We start from the raw sequence: 12,171 nt of genomic DNA, 5'->3' as shown, positions 1-12,171 counted from the left end.
GAGTCCCGCGCCACTCCTGATTCCCTCGGTCTGGTTATTGCGTTCACAGGAGAGCTGGGAGTGGCCCTTAAGTTTTCCCTGCTGTGTGGAGAGAGATGACTAGGGGATTACACACCTGTCGCGCTGGTTTCAATGCAGTTATCTCCTCCACCCGTGACGCCATTTCTCTGCCATGGTTATATCCCATGCAAATGGTGACCGTTTGTTCCCTTTGCCGGGTGACCAATGCAACGGGTGGGACCTGACTGTCTCTCCCAATCCCCGTTTCAGTCCTGTGGCCACTGCCTATGAAGGCTCGGTTGGCTTTTACCTCTGTAAGTTCCTAAGGGCCGGCCAATGGGATTGCAGATTTCTGATGCAAGTGGCTCTCAAAGTAATTGTCTCAGGACTACTTTAAACTCCTATTAAAAATTATTGAAGGGCTGGGGATGTGGCTCAAGCGGTAGCATGCTCGCCTGGCATGTGCGGGGCACTGGGTTCGATCCTCAACACCACATAAAAAAAAAAAATAAAAATAAAGACATTGTGTCCACCTAAAACTAAAATATTTTAAAAAAATTATTGAAAATCTCAAACAGCTTTTATGTGAATTATCTTTATTGAATATTGAATTATCTTTATATTATCTTTATTGATATAAAGATAATATATTTATATCAATAAATATATTGAATTATCTTTATTGATATTATATGAAATTTCCCATATAATAAATCAAAACTGAGAGGCTTAAAAATTTTAACTTAAAAAAAAACTTAAAACTTAAAAAAAAAAACACACTACGTGAAGGAAGCGTGTCTGAAAAGCCTGAATGTACTATATGATTTCAACTATATGACATCCTGAAAAAGGCAAAGTGATTGAGACAGTGGTTGCCGCTGATCTCATCAGAAGAGTTTTTAAATATTGGGATGCTATCAAGCTCTTGTAGTGGTCAGAACACTATTTTACAAAATTCTAAATTTTTGCCTGAAATTCATCATTATCAACCAATACTATCATTTGTTTTTGTAAGTGACAGGCATTTCATTTACAGGAAAATGTCTGCCAAATATTTAACTTGAATAACAGAGCCTGCTCTTAATTCTCTCAAGTAAAAAGAAGTAATTTGCAAAAAAAAAAAAAAAAAATACAAGCAGCTTCAACTCACAGTTCAAACATTCATACAAATACTTTTCCTCTGGGTGTCCTCCTGTGTCTGTATGTAGTGGGAGTGATGTTTGATCAGGGACATCCTTAAATGAAAATGGAGTTCCCTTTCACTGTGAGTGTGTGCTGGTGAAGGATACAGTGACTTTTAGTACATTGGTGGTATACTAGCTCCTTTGACTTATGCCAAGATGCCAGCAGGTTAACTCATCATTGTTACACCATTGGTGAAAAAATCAATGCTCTTAAATGTTGATTTTAGTATGTGTAAGGAAATAGTTTGGACTCTGTGACACCTTAAGAGAGTCTCAGCAACCCTCAAAGTTTGGAAATCACAATCCGTCTGTATCATAGTGGTAATATAAACGTTTTAACAATAGACCATTTTTCTAGGTTAACCAAAGAGAAATTTAACATGCTTATATTTTGGGCTCTTAGATTTTTCTAATGTAAACAGTGGACATTCTTTTCAAAACTTAACATACAAATTGAAAACAAAAGAATGAAATTAAAGTTCAGAAGTAGCTGTTAAATTCATAAAATATCATATTTAAAATTGAAGTTTACACCTGAGCATATGGAACTCATTTTTTATTTAGGAAATAATTGCATTGTGTCTTACATAAATACTTTGTTTTCAAAATCTCTGATTATATTACTGCTCTAAGGTAATTGAATCCTCATTAATTCGAAGAAACATTTTCTTGCATTATTATTCACATGATTTTCCTGCATTATTTTGAAGATGAACAATATTTTTGCATCTTATTGATATTTCTCTCTTTGTGCTTTATCACTTAGAGGCATCATTTCTAGTAGTTTGTGTCAAATGCTTTTTAAAATCAATTTATTGAATCAATTTCTGGAGTAGAGCACTATAAACATTAATCTCCATATGTGAGCTCCTTGTCTCTTGAAATCTTGAAGCTGTGTTTTTCAGATGAGATCATAGCACTTCTAGTCTTGCACTTCACTTTTCCCTCACTGCTCATCAGGTACACTATGAGGGAGTGGGCACATAGCTCAGTGGTTGAGCATTTGCCTGGCATGTGCAAGGCCCTGGGTTTAATTTCTAGCCCGGCAGTAAATTTTTAAAAAACAAAGCTACCATACAATACAATAAAATTGCATAAATTAGAATTCTGAATCTCCTGTGAGTACTTAAGGCAAAATATGCAACCATCCTGTACCCTTGGAAGAATTTGGACATAGAATAAGACCTATGATTCAATTAAATTTAGCCACATTGACCTATTCTCACAATGGCCAATAGAGGGGGACACAGGCTAAGAAATGTGACTGCAGTAGTTTTTAGTGTTTACTGACATTGTATACTTCTGGGTGTTTATTTACTTGACCACAATTCTAACACATAAGGAGAATTCATATACTTAACAGCTATCACCTTATGCAAACTCAAGAGGAAACTTACCATATTGTGAAAGTGAATGTAGTTTGAATTAATGTTTATATTTAGCACCTATCAATTTATTATTGACAAAGTACAGATGTTTGGATTCTACAAATATGAGGCAGAATTCAAGCTTGAAAAGAAAAGGGTTCTTGAAACTTTTTATAGTTCTTAAGTGAAGATTTAGTGCCTAGTTTTCAGTTTAGTTAGGAATATGTGTTCAATCATTTAGATCCAAAATCTAGTCTATGAAAATTTGTCACACATTAAATTTCTTATTTTGGCCAAAGGACAGAAAAATTTAAAAAGTCTGATGCTTCTGTACCAATGACATTAGTGATGCCATTTTTATATTTTCTCCTTAATTCAAAACTACTCGTTTAGTACTTAAGAACACCTTTCTTTATTTAAATACATGAAGAATCAAAAGATACATGGATATATAAAAAATCTTCATATAATGTTACTACTTATTTGTCCAGAGTAATAATAAATCTGAGTGTTCTCACTCAACCTATATTTAATTAATTTAGAGTTACACTAAACTTCTTTTTAAAGAATAAGAAAATAAGTGCATTGAACATTATGACAAAAATTAAAGGTAGTTTTCTTTGATTCTGAAAGCAATTTGGAATCCGAGAAGCACATCAAGGTTAATATTTGTAATAATACAACCAGCAAAATTTAGCATACTTTCTAGTAGTTTGTGTAAATGGAAATAAATGATATTTAAGTTTATGTGGGTAATTATGTCTTTTTCTCTATATTTAACTCAGTAAACTTTGAAGGTTTTTTGAGATCAAGAACTATCTTCATTTACTACATACTCCTAGTTTCCTATAATAACTTTGAAACAAGTTTAATTTTAGCTTTCTTTTACAAATTTATGACTCATTTTTTTTCTGAAAACAAATTCCAAGAAATAAAGTAACACAGAACTTAGAGAAAATGGTGAAGAGAATCCTAAATCTTGTTCTCTCTATAGGTTTCCAGGGACAACTAATCACGAAATTGTTTTTCTTTTGTTTTTTTTTTTTTTCATTGTAATAACACATTTTATTAACCTAATATAGCCAAAATATTATTTCATCAGGTTAAAGGGTTTGTTTTCTAATGTAAGCTAAGCAAAATGTCAGCTCTATCCAACAAATGATACATATTTATTAAGCAGAGCAAACAGAGATACATACCAGTTCTTGGAGAACAAGAGTAGGTAGCATGACTAACGGTCTTGGATAATGCCCAAATGCAATTTAAGTGATAATTTTATCCATTTCTCCTTATAATCTCTCACCTTTTCATGATAACTAACCTAGCAAAAGACTCTTTTATGTGTCTCCATTGATTTCCCCCTGCCTAGAATCAAGCAGAAGTGCTAATGAGTAATAAAACAGCCTAAGGCAGACAGCAGGATAGGAAACAATGAATTTGATTCATCAATCTGTCCTGAATATTCAAGATGCTATAATATTATCTGTGATACATCTAAATGATGGGGATATTTTTCATTACAATCAGCCTTAATTTTATCTAATCAAAAGAGTATACATTCTAAGTGACTTTGGGACCAGTGCCTTTTGGAAAGAACATTAATTATCACTCTCCACTGTCCTCTGTAATTACTTAGCATTTGCCAAAATTCCTAATCAAGCTGAAATTGAAAATAAAATATTTGCCTTCTTAAAACCTTTTTTTCCAGGAGGACAGTGTACCATTGTTATTATTTTTTTTTTGTTATCTTTTTGCTTACCTTTGATAATAGAATTTGCCAAGACTGTGTCTCATTTTTCCTTGTATTCATAAGACTTATTTCTGTCTGTTGGTTTCAACTTGGATCTCTTCATGCCAACTCCCAAATGTACATTCCTGGTGCTAATGCCTTACCCAGGCTCTAAGTCTGCTATTCTCAGATACTGCCTTCTTAATCACCAAACTTGCACTTTTCTCCAAATCTGAGTGGACCTCTCAGTGGTAATTACTCATATCTGGGTACTGCCATCTAGTGAAAATAAATGACCTTTGCCATCTTCTTCAGCCAGCCCAGACTCCTGCCTATGCTGCACTGCCTTCAGCCTATTCACCACCCTTGAAGTCACAGCAGAGTTTTCAGAACATACAACAGGCCCTGCCAAACCCTTCCTCAAAACCAAAGGGGAAGCTGTTTCCAGCTTTCTTTCCTGCACTTATCATGCCCTGTATGAACTTCCCACCCTTTTTGGTGTTTTGATCTACCTTTTGCCTTTCCCTGGCTTTTGTACTCTGCTCTGGATCATTGTAGTAGACTGCTCGCTGGTCTTTTTGTCTGGATGTTCTTTCTGAATTCATTCTTTTTTTGTTGTTTTCATATTAGATTGAGTCCACACTTCTCAGTCTAGTATTAAAGAATAGACCTAATATTTACCTTATCTTCCATCACTGATTGTTCCATGCTTAATTTAATAAAGTTCATTGCTTCACTATCCTATTCTTTTTTCATTCCTGTTTTCTCTAGAACATACACTTTTATACCCATTCTAATATCATAATTCCATGTGCCTTTCCACCTGTATGCATCTTTCCATTCTCTTCACCTGGAGTACCTTTTCTATTCATGTTAATGAAGTGAAAATGGGCTTTGGCTTTCTACCTCTCAGTCTAGCTTTAAAATCTCCATTTGTTTCTCTCTTAGAGTGTTCCCCCCTCACCCAGTGGGGAGATTTTCCAAGACTAATGAATGCCTGAAACTATGAATAGTACTAAATGAGTATATGTACTGTTCCTCCCTTAGCCTTTCACCTTTTTACTTAGAGAAAGAGCTTTATGGCTCCTTTTTGGCATATCTGAATTGCCAGCATAACTGCTCTTGTACTTTTGGCCTTTCTTAAATAAAATAAGGGTTTCTTGAACACAAGCACTGTGCTGCTGCAACACTCAGCCTGAAAACGGAGACATCTCTTAAGTGACTAATGGATGGGTATCATGTACAGTGTGTGTATGCTTTGCAGAGGGCTGGTACATGGATTGGGGGGAATAGGGTGAGATTTCATCATGCCATCCTCAGATTGGTCCTGAGTTTAAAACTTATGAACTGTTTATTTCTTTAATTTTCCACATCATATTTTTGGACCACAGTTGACTATAGGTAACTGAAACTACAGAAAACAAAACTGTGGATGGGAGGCTGTATAATATGGAGATTATCTCTGTCTTATGTTGATTAAATCTCTGCACTGCAGTCTTATTTTTTAGTTGTAGTGTATTTGTCAATTCTCCAGAAATTTTAGAGCTCTCAAATTTGGAATAGCCACTTGTGCTAGTCTTCTGGTAAACATTATTTACTATAGATCTTGGTGGATGACAGTTGATTACTTGATTAAAAACTTGATGAGCATTACTTAACATTTTTTTCCATCTTCTGTTTTTGGAATATTTAAACCTTATCTCTCTTTCTTTTTTTCCTCCTAGAAAGTCATCTTCTAAACAACATACAACTTTGTGAACCTAAAGAATTTGACCATTCCAAGTCTTAATACTACACCACTACTCCAGCAAATTTGTGCTATGGCTGGTAACAGTGACCAGAAGCCTGAAGAATTAAAATGCCAACACCAAACCTTACCTTAACAGCTCTGGTCTGTACCATTCTCGCGCATTTTTAATATATTTTGTTTTATAACCACTTCTAAATATTCTTGGGTTTTTTTCCCTTTCTTTTTTCTATTTTTTTTTTAATTAAGTAGTTTCGTTTTATTTCCTGTTTACTTTGTGTGCAACTACCTGCTTTTCATGACTCATTTGCTTAAATGACAGTGAACAAAGCCAGCCTGGGCTGGTATGGTGCTGTTCACTTGAACAGGTGCTGTTGTGCGGAAAGGAAACTCTGTGACTAATTTAGATAGTGGGTTTTCTTCTTCCAGATTCTTTCCATTGAATTCTTACAGTCAATATTTACAATTTTCAGATTGCAGTAAATATACTGTATGAGAAAAATATTAATAAGATTAAAAGCATTGCTTACATCTTGGAAAATTTTCTAATGTTTGAGAATTTCACTGGGGATTTTTTTTTATATTGAACCCTTTTGACTTTCCAGTCTTGTGACTTTTTACTTTTAGTAAAGAGTCAGAAAATCTTCAGACTGGAGAATTATGAAGTTCACTGACCATGCACTGTGCTCAGAGATGCACCCCAGTGCCAGTGCTTCTCAGACACATGCTCTTCGACAGCATTCCAGAACAGGAGGGAAGAGAAGAGAAATCTGTTTCTTCCCTTCTACTAAAAAATTCAGGCAGCTTAAAACCTTAGTGCTTTCTTTTTTAACATTTCCAAATTTCAATACTTTCCATTATTTGAACACTTGGATAGAACACTTGCTTTGTATTAAACCTCCTTGTCTATGTGTAAAACTGACCTTTTGTTATTGAGCAAATATCTCTTTCAGATAGTTTGATGATTCACACAGGTTTGAGGATGCTGAGAGAAGGGTAGGGGACTGTGATGGTTTGCGTTGGTTATAAGAAAGTGACACCAGAGACCTGATAGGGACTTATTAACTGTATTGAAAATTTCTTCCTTTGCTTTTGACCCTATGTATAGTTATGATGCCAGATTAGATTTATAGCAGCTTCAAGTTGTATTAAATGATATTTTGCTTTCTGTAATACTGTTATAAAATAAAGTTTTGTTTATTCTCTATAAACATGTTGCTTTTCCTTTTTTATTATAAAGGTTTTAAAAAATAAATTGGGAGTGATGTTTTCATCAGAAGTCCTACTAGTATTTTGCAGAATACACCATTTTAAAATTCCATTTTCCACTCTTTTGTAATTTTGATGCTGCTGCCAGCATCACTGAGTTGAAATGGTGAAAGCAATGTTGAAAGTTTGTAAATCTAATGTTTAGCATGCCAGATTCTTTCCGCCTGCTTAAATAGTATCCCAGCTTTTATAAATTCTCCAAGGGATATTTTTGCTTGCCTCCTTTGTATATTTTTTTGTTTTGTTTTGCTTTCAGAAACTGTTTTAGTTGTACCATCTGAATCCTGCTCCTCTGTTTCATGTGCTTTTTAACTTTGTGTGCACTCCACCTTAACCTATCAGGCAGACCAGACTGCTAGGGTTGGGGTGGGCGGCTGCATCCAAGTCTGATTAGGAGGGTTTATTGCAAAGATTTCACCCAGGCACATCAGATGATGTGTTAAATTTTCTTTTAAATGCTGTACAGCAAATGACAAATGGTATATTTCTTTTCAAATTTTATATAGAATTTCTCTTGTAGTCACTTAAAGTGAGTACATTAAATATAATTTGCATAACTTGTCTTTGAGATCTGTTCCCACTAAATTATTGTGAAATTGTGAAGGCCCTTTTCACTTTCTCTCTAATTCTTAGAAAAACAACTCCTTTCAGGAGAAGCATATCTCAGGAAGCCAAGGCTTAGAAATATGAAACCAAATATGATTCTGAAAATATATTTCTCATCAGAAAGTTTTTATGTGTAGTATAGTTAAATCATAGATTGATCTCCCCAGGGGTTTTGAGAACCATATTCTTTCATGTATCTAATTATAATAGCAGTGATTAAAAGAAAGTTTGTCTTTACAGCACCTATGGACTCTAGGGAATGCAGGGTGCTGTGTTCATTTAGGGCTCAGTTTTACTCAGCTGAGAAAGCAAGGACAGGTTGACATTCTGGAGCCATTGAGAGCATCTTTGAGGACTTAGTATCCAAAGAGCCACTTGGAAAAAATGTTGATAATCCCATGTGTGACATCAGCACGGGTGTCTTTTTAAATATTTTGTATGTCTTAGGATGTCATGATCTTACTTGGTAAACTGAACTTTGACAGCTCCAAACCATAGAGTAAATAGGAACGTCAGCGAGGTTTTGAGATAGGGATTTGAACAAGTTTAATAGGTGGAAAGAATATTTCTGAATTCCTAGTCTATTTAATTGAAATTATAAATAAAATTTTTGATTATATGGTTCTTGCTTCCTTCTGTTTGTCACCCATGTCAGGATAGATGCCACTGCCTCAATGCTGATAAAAACTCAAGAGGTCTTTTCTGATTAGCACATGCTAGTTATAAAGTCAGAAAGCAAGAATCTCTTTTTTTTTTTTTTTAACATTTTTTAGTTGTAGTTGGACACAATACCTTTATTTTATTTATTTTATTTAATGTGGTGCACAAGGATCCAACCCAGGGCCTTGCACATGCTAGGCAAGCGCTCTACTGCTGAGCCACAACCCCAGCCCAGAAAGCAAGAATCTTATGAGCATAGTTTGAAAACTTTATAAACACAAATCAGAAAATTGATTTACAGAATGTTTGACATGAATTCTGAGAGTTTATTAGTTACGAGTTCTGATATCTGAGATTTTTTTTTTTCAACCAAATAAGTTTTCAAGGGAAATCTGTTCTTGATTTTTACTATTGCTACTAGAAAATTCTAGAAATTGTTACCTGGCCAGATTATAGTTATAAGCATTTAGCTCTTTACAAGTGTCATCGCAAATAGTATTTCAGAGAGCATAATGTGTGCCTCTCTATGCCCAATTTTCTGTTTTATCAACAATACAGCATTGGAATATGGAATATCCACAGATTGGCAGTCCCTCTCTGTCTTTGCAAACCATCTTTTTTTTGTTTTTTTAAATTTTTAGTTGTAGATGAACACAATGCCTTTATTTTGTTTATTTATTTTTCTTTATGGGGTACTGGGAAGCAAACCCAGTGCCTTACATGTGCTGGGCAAGAGCTCTACCACTGAGCTACAACCCCAGCCACTGCAGATCATTTTTGGCAGTATCAAATTACCAGTGATCAACAAGAGAAAGAAAGTTAATGTTTTTATCAGCTTTAGGTTAGTTCTGTTTTAAAAAAAATCATTTGTTGGTAAATTTTCATTGAATAAAACAGTGTGTGACAACTTAAAGCACCCATTATGTTACTGAAGATTTAGTTGGAGAAACATTATCTTTAGCTGGAAAGTCTTTCACTTTCACATTAGAAATAAGATTAGAAATTGTCAAGCTGAGACCATTTTGGGTTGTAGGAGTGTTTGTGGCCCCTGGTAAAAGGCTTTGGAACATTGAATGGACGGACCTGCCTATGAGTGATGTAAGGAGAGACTGGACCTTATTTGGATGAAGACTGAGACAGCTTGTTTTGGTGGCAGTAATGAAAAAAATGAAATCTTAAAGTGGATCTACGAGCATGTGAAGAGCAAAGAGTTAACCTGCAGCCACTTGGCCATGCTTAGTGGTTAATTTGACCAATTTGTTAGTAGCGCCTTCAAACAGATGGTAATGAAATCTTTGGGACTAATTTTCTCCATGGGAAAATGAACATATTACTGTTCCTCTCTATGCATAGAAAGTTCACGAGTCCAGTCATAATTTCATTGGCGATTTCCTTACTCCCACTTTATTCAGCAGCAACAAGAAATAGGTCTTGATTTAAATTACTTGGATATGCTTATTGTAGGAAACATGTATGTTTAGAACTCATCTGTTACCACAATAGGGGAGGTGGTAGGCAGGCATCTACCATAGCCCAAACTCGGGCTCTCAGAGTGCCTATTTCTGGAGGAAAATGGAACGAACTCTGAAGGCTGCACCACAGATTTGGCTGGCAGCTGCTGAGATGAGGGTATGATGTGTCCTTTCACACCTTCTGTTAAAGAAAGCATTTTTACACAGGCTGATTCCATCAAAGGCTAAAAAGAGATCCCTCCCAGAACCGAAAAAAATAGTGTTATTCCTTCCATATGGCATGAACACTGTTGTTATAAATTATCTGACTGAAAGCCCCAGCAGACATTTTCATTGTAATCGAGTGCAATAAAATGGAGAAATGAGTGTCTTCAGTTGAACAGTGGGTTATATTATGTAAGACATGCAAACAGACCATTCACAATGCATATGAGGAATTTTGGGGTGGGGTTGAAGGGAATAAGCAGAATATATCTGGCACTGGTGATGCTTTATTTATATTTTGAGTCATCCCCCCACAGTATTTTATATGACTATCATTACCAAAATTGGTGCTGACAAAATTTACTGTTTTATAAAGTGAATCACCAATACTCCATCAGTCACGTGCAAAGACTGGAATATAACCAGATTTAGGACATACTGAACATCTTTTAATGTTAGTAGGGAAATGTGGAGAGTACAATAGTAATCTATTTAAAACCACCACCTTGAATTAAATGTTTCTTTCAATTATTTATGTTGGCTCTTCAGGGTTCCTATAGAAGAAGAATTCTGCTAGTGAAATTTTGACTTCTTTCCATAGTTAGAAATAGCTCCCTGGTGTTTTGGTTTTATAGGCAAAGACTTGAATTCTTCTCACCAGGAGTTATGTGAGCATTGTGTTCTCTCTTTTCCCAGCACCAAAATGCCATTTTCTCAAGTCGCACCATGCTGAGAGCACCATTGATGAGTGGTCTGTCCCTAGTATTGAGAGATTCCTCTTGTTTTGTGTTTGTCACAGTGATTTGTGAAAGCTCTTGGGAAATGGAGAGATGCATACTCAGGTCCAGAAATGTCTGAAAGGGTATTGTGGAAGAGTTGCTGCCCTACTAGAGGAACAAGGTGGACACCTTTCATAGGGCATCCACAGAGCTCCCTCTAGGGCACTCATCTTTTGCTATCCATTTGATATCTTCTGGAGTTTTCTCACCTCTAAAATCAGAATAATGTGAATTTTCAGAGGATTATGTAATACTGATGCCTGAGAATTTTATTTGAAAATGCATTTCAAAGTAAACAGTAGATTTTAAACATGATGCATCCAGTCCATTGAGCCTATGCAAGTAAATCTTGTGTACTTGGTACTTTTCTAAGAACTGTTAATGCTGAGTCTTAGAAGTCCTCTTGGTCAATAACTGCCACTTTTCATGTGGCTTAGAATAGTCGCCCTAGAATTCTACTTTTGCTGTGCTTCTCATTTATCAACCTACTTTATTAGTTAAACTGTTGACGTTGCTCTATGACCAGTAGAAATTCATTGTGTTTTAGCTATTGGTCAGTTCAAACAGTCACGTCCTTTTCATTTTCTGGTGCAGAGACGAGCCACCCTTGTGCTTGTATTGGTGGTGAGCAATCTGAGGTAGTTCTTCATTAACTGAAAGGAAGAATGCCAGTTAGTAATTTGCAGACACCTGAGTTCCATTGGTTCTTTACAGCTCATAAGTGGCTACTAAGCTAGCTTTCTGAATGGTGGCCCTAGTGAGTTAGAGAAGCCCAGGTCTTCAGTGCAAGTCAGAACTCACCGTCTCAGCCACTTCTAAAGAAAAGGTCAAGATTGTCGGACGGAACTGTGACCACCCACAGAGCAGGCCCAGTGGCCTGCAGAGGGGCAGAGCCGCCCCCCACCCCCCGCGCCTGCCAGGTAGGCGGAACTGTGACCACCGACAGAAAAGGCCCAGTGGCCCGCGGAGGGGCAGAGCTTCCAATCACTCCTGTAAGGTAGGCGGGCCTGCGACCAACCGGCAGAAGAGGAGCAGCGGCCTGCTGAGAGGCAGAGCCGCCCCCTCCCCCTGCGCCGGCAAGGTAGACGGAACTGTGACCACCCACAGAACAGGCCCAGCGGCCTGCTGAGGGGCAGAGCTGCCCCCCACCCCCT

At 36.4% G+C, this 12,171-nt stretch overlaps 1 protein-coding gene and 1 long non-coding RNA gene across 26 annotated transcripts in view; one reads left to right on the top strand and one right to left on the bottom strand.

Annotated features, from left to right (window-relative positions):
- The window catches only part of Epb41l2 (erythrocyte membrane protein band 4.1 like 2), a 193,626-nt gene extending 186,392 nt beyond the window's left edge, over window positions 1-7,234 (top strand). For all 25 annotated transcript variants that reach the window (XM_048798299.1, XM_048798295.1, XM_048798287.1 and 22 more), the window contains one exon: window positions 6,005-7,234. The gene's annotated coding sequence lies outside the window, so the exon portion shown is untranslated. The remainder of the gene's footprint in view (window positions 1-6,004) is intronic.
- Window positions 7,235-10,404: 3,170 nt separating this feature from the next.
- The window catches only part of LOC107155302, a 13,409-nt gene continuing 11,642 nt past the window's right edge, over window positions 10,405-12,171 (bottom strand). Inside the window, exon 2 of the long non-coding RNA XR_001505165.2 lies at window positions 10,405-11,670. This is a non-coding gene — a long non-coding RNA (uncharacterized LOC107155302). The remainder of the gene's footprint in view (window positions 11,671-12,171) is intronic.

This window comes from Marmota marmota, unplaced genomic scaffold (genome assembly GCF_001458135.2).
Source record: "Marmota marmota marmota unplaced genomic scaffold, marMar, whole genome shotgun sequence".
NCBI lineage: Eukaryota > Metazoa > Chordata > Mammalia > Rodentia > Sciuridae > Marmota > Marmota marmota.
Note: the sequence above shows the minus strand (reverse complement) of the source record. Positions and strands in the feature narration are given on the sequence as shown.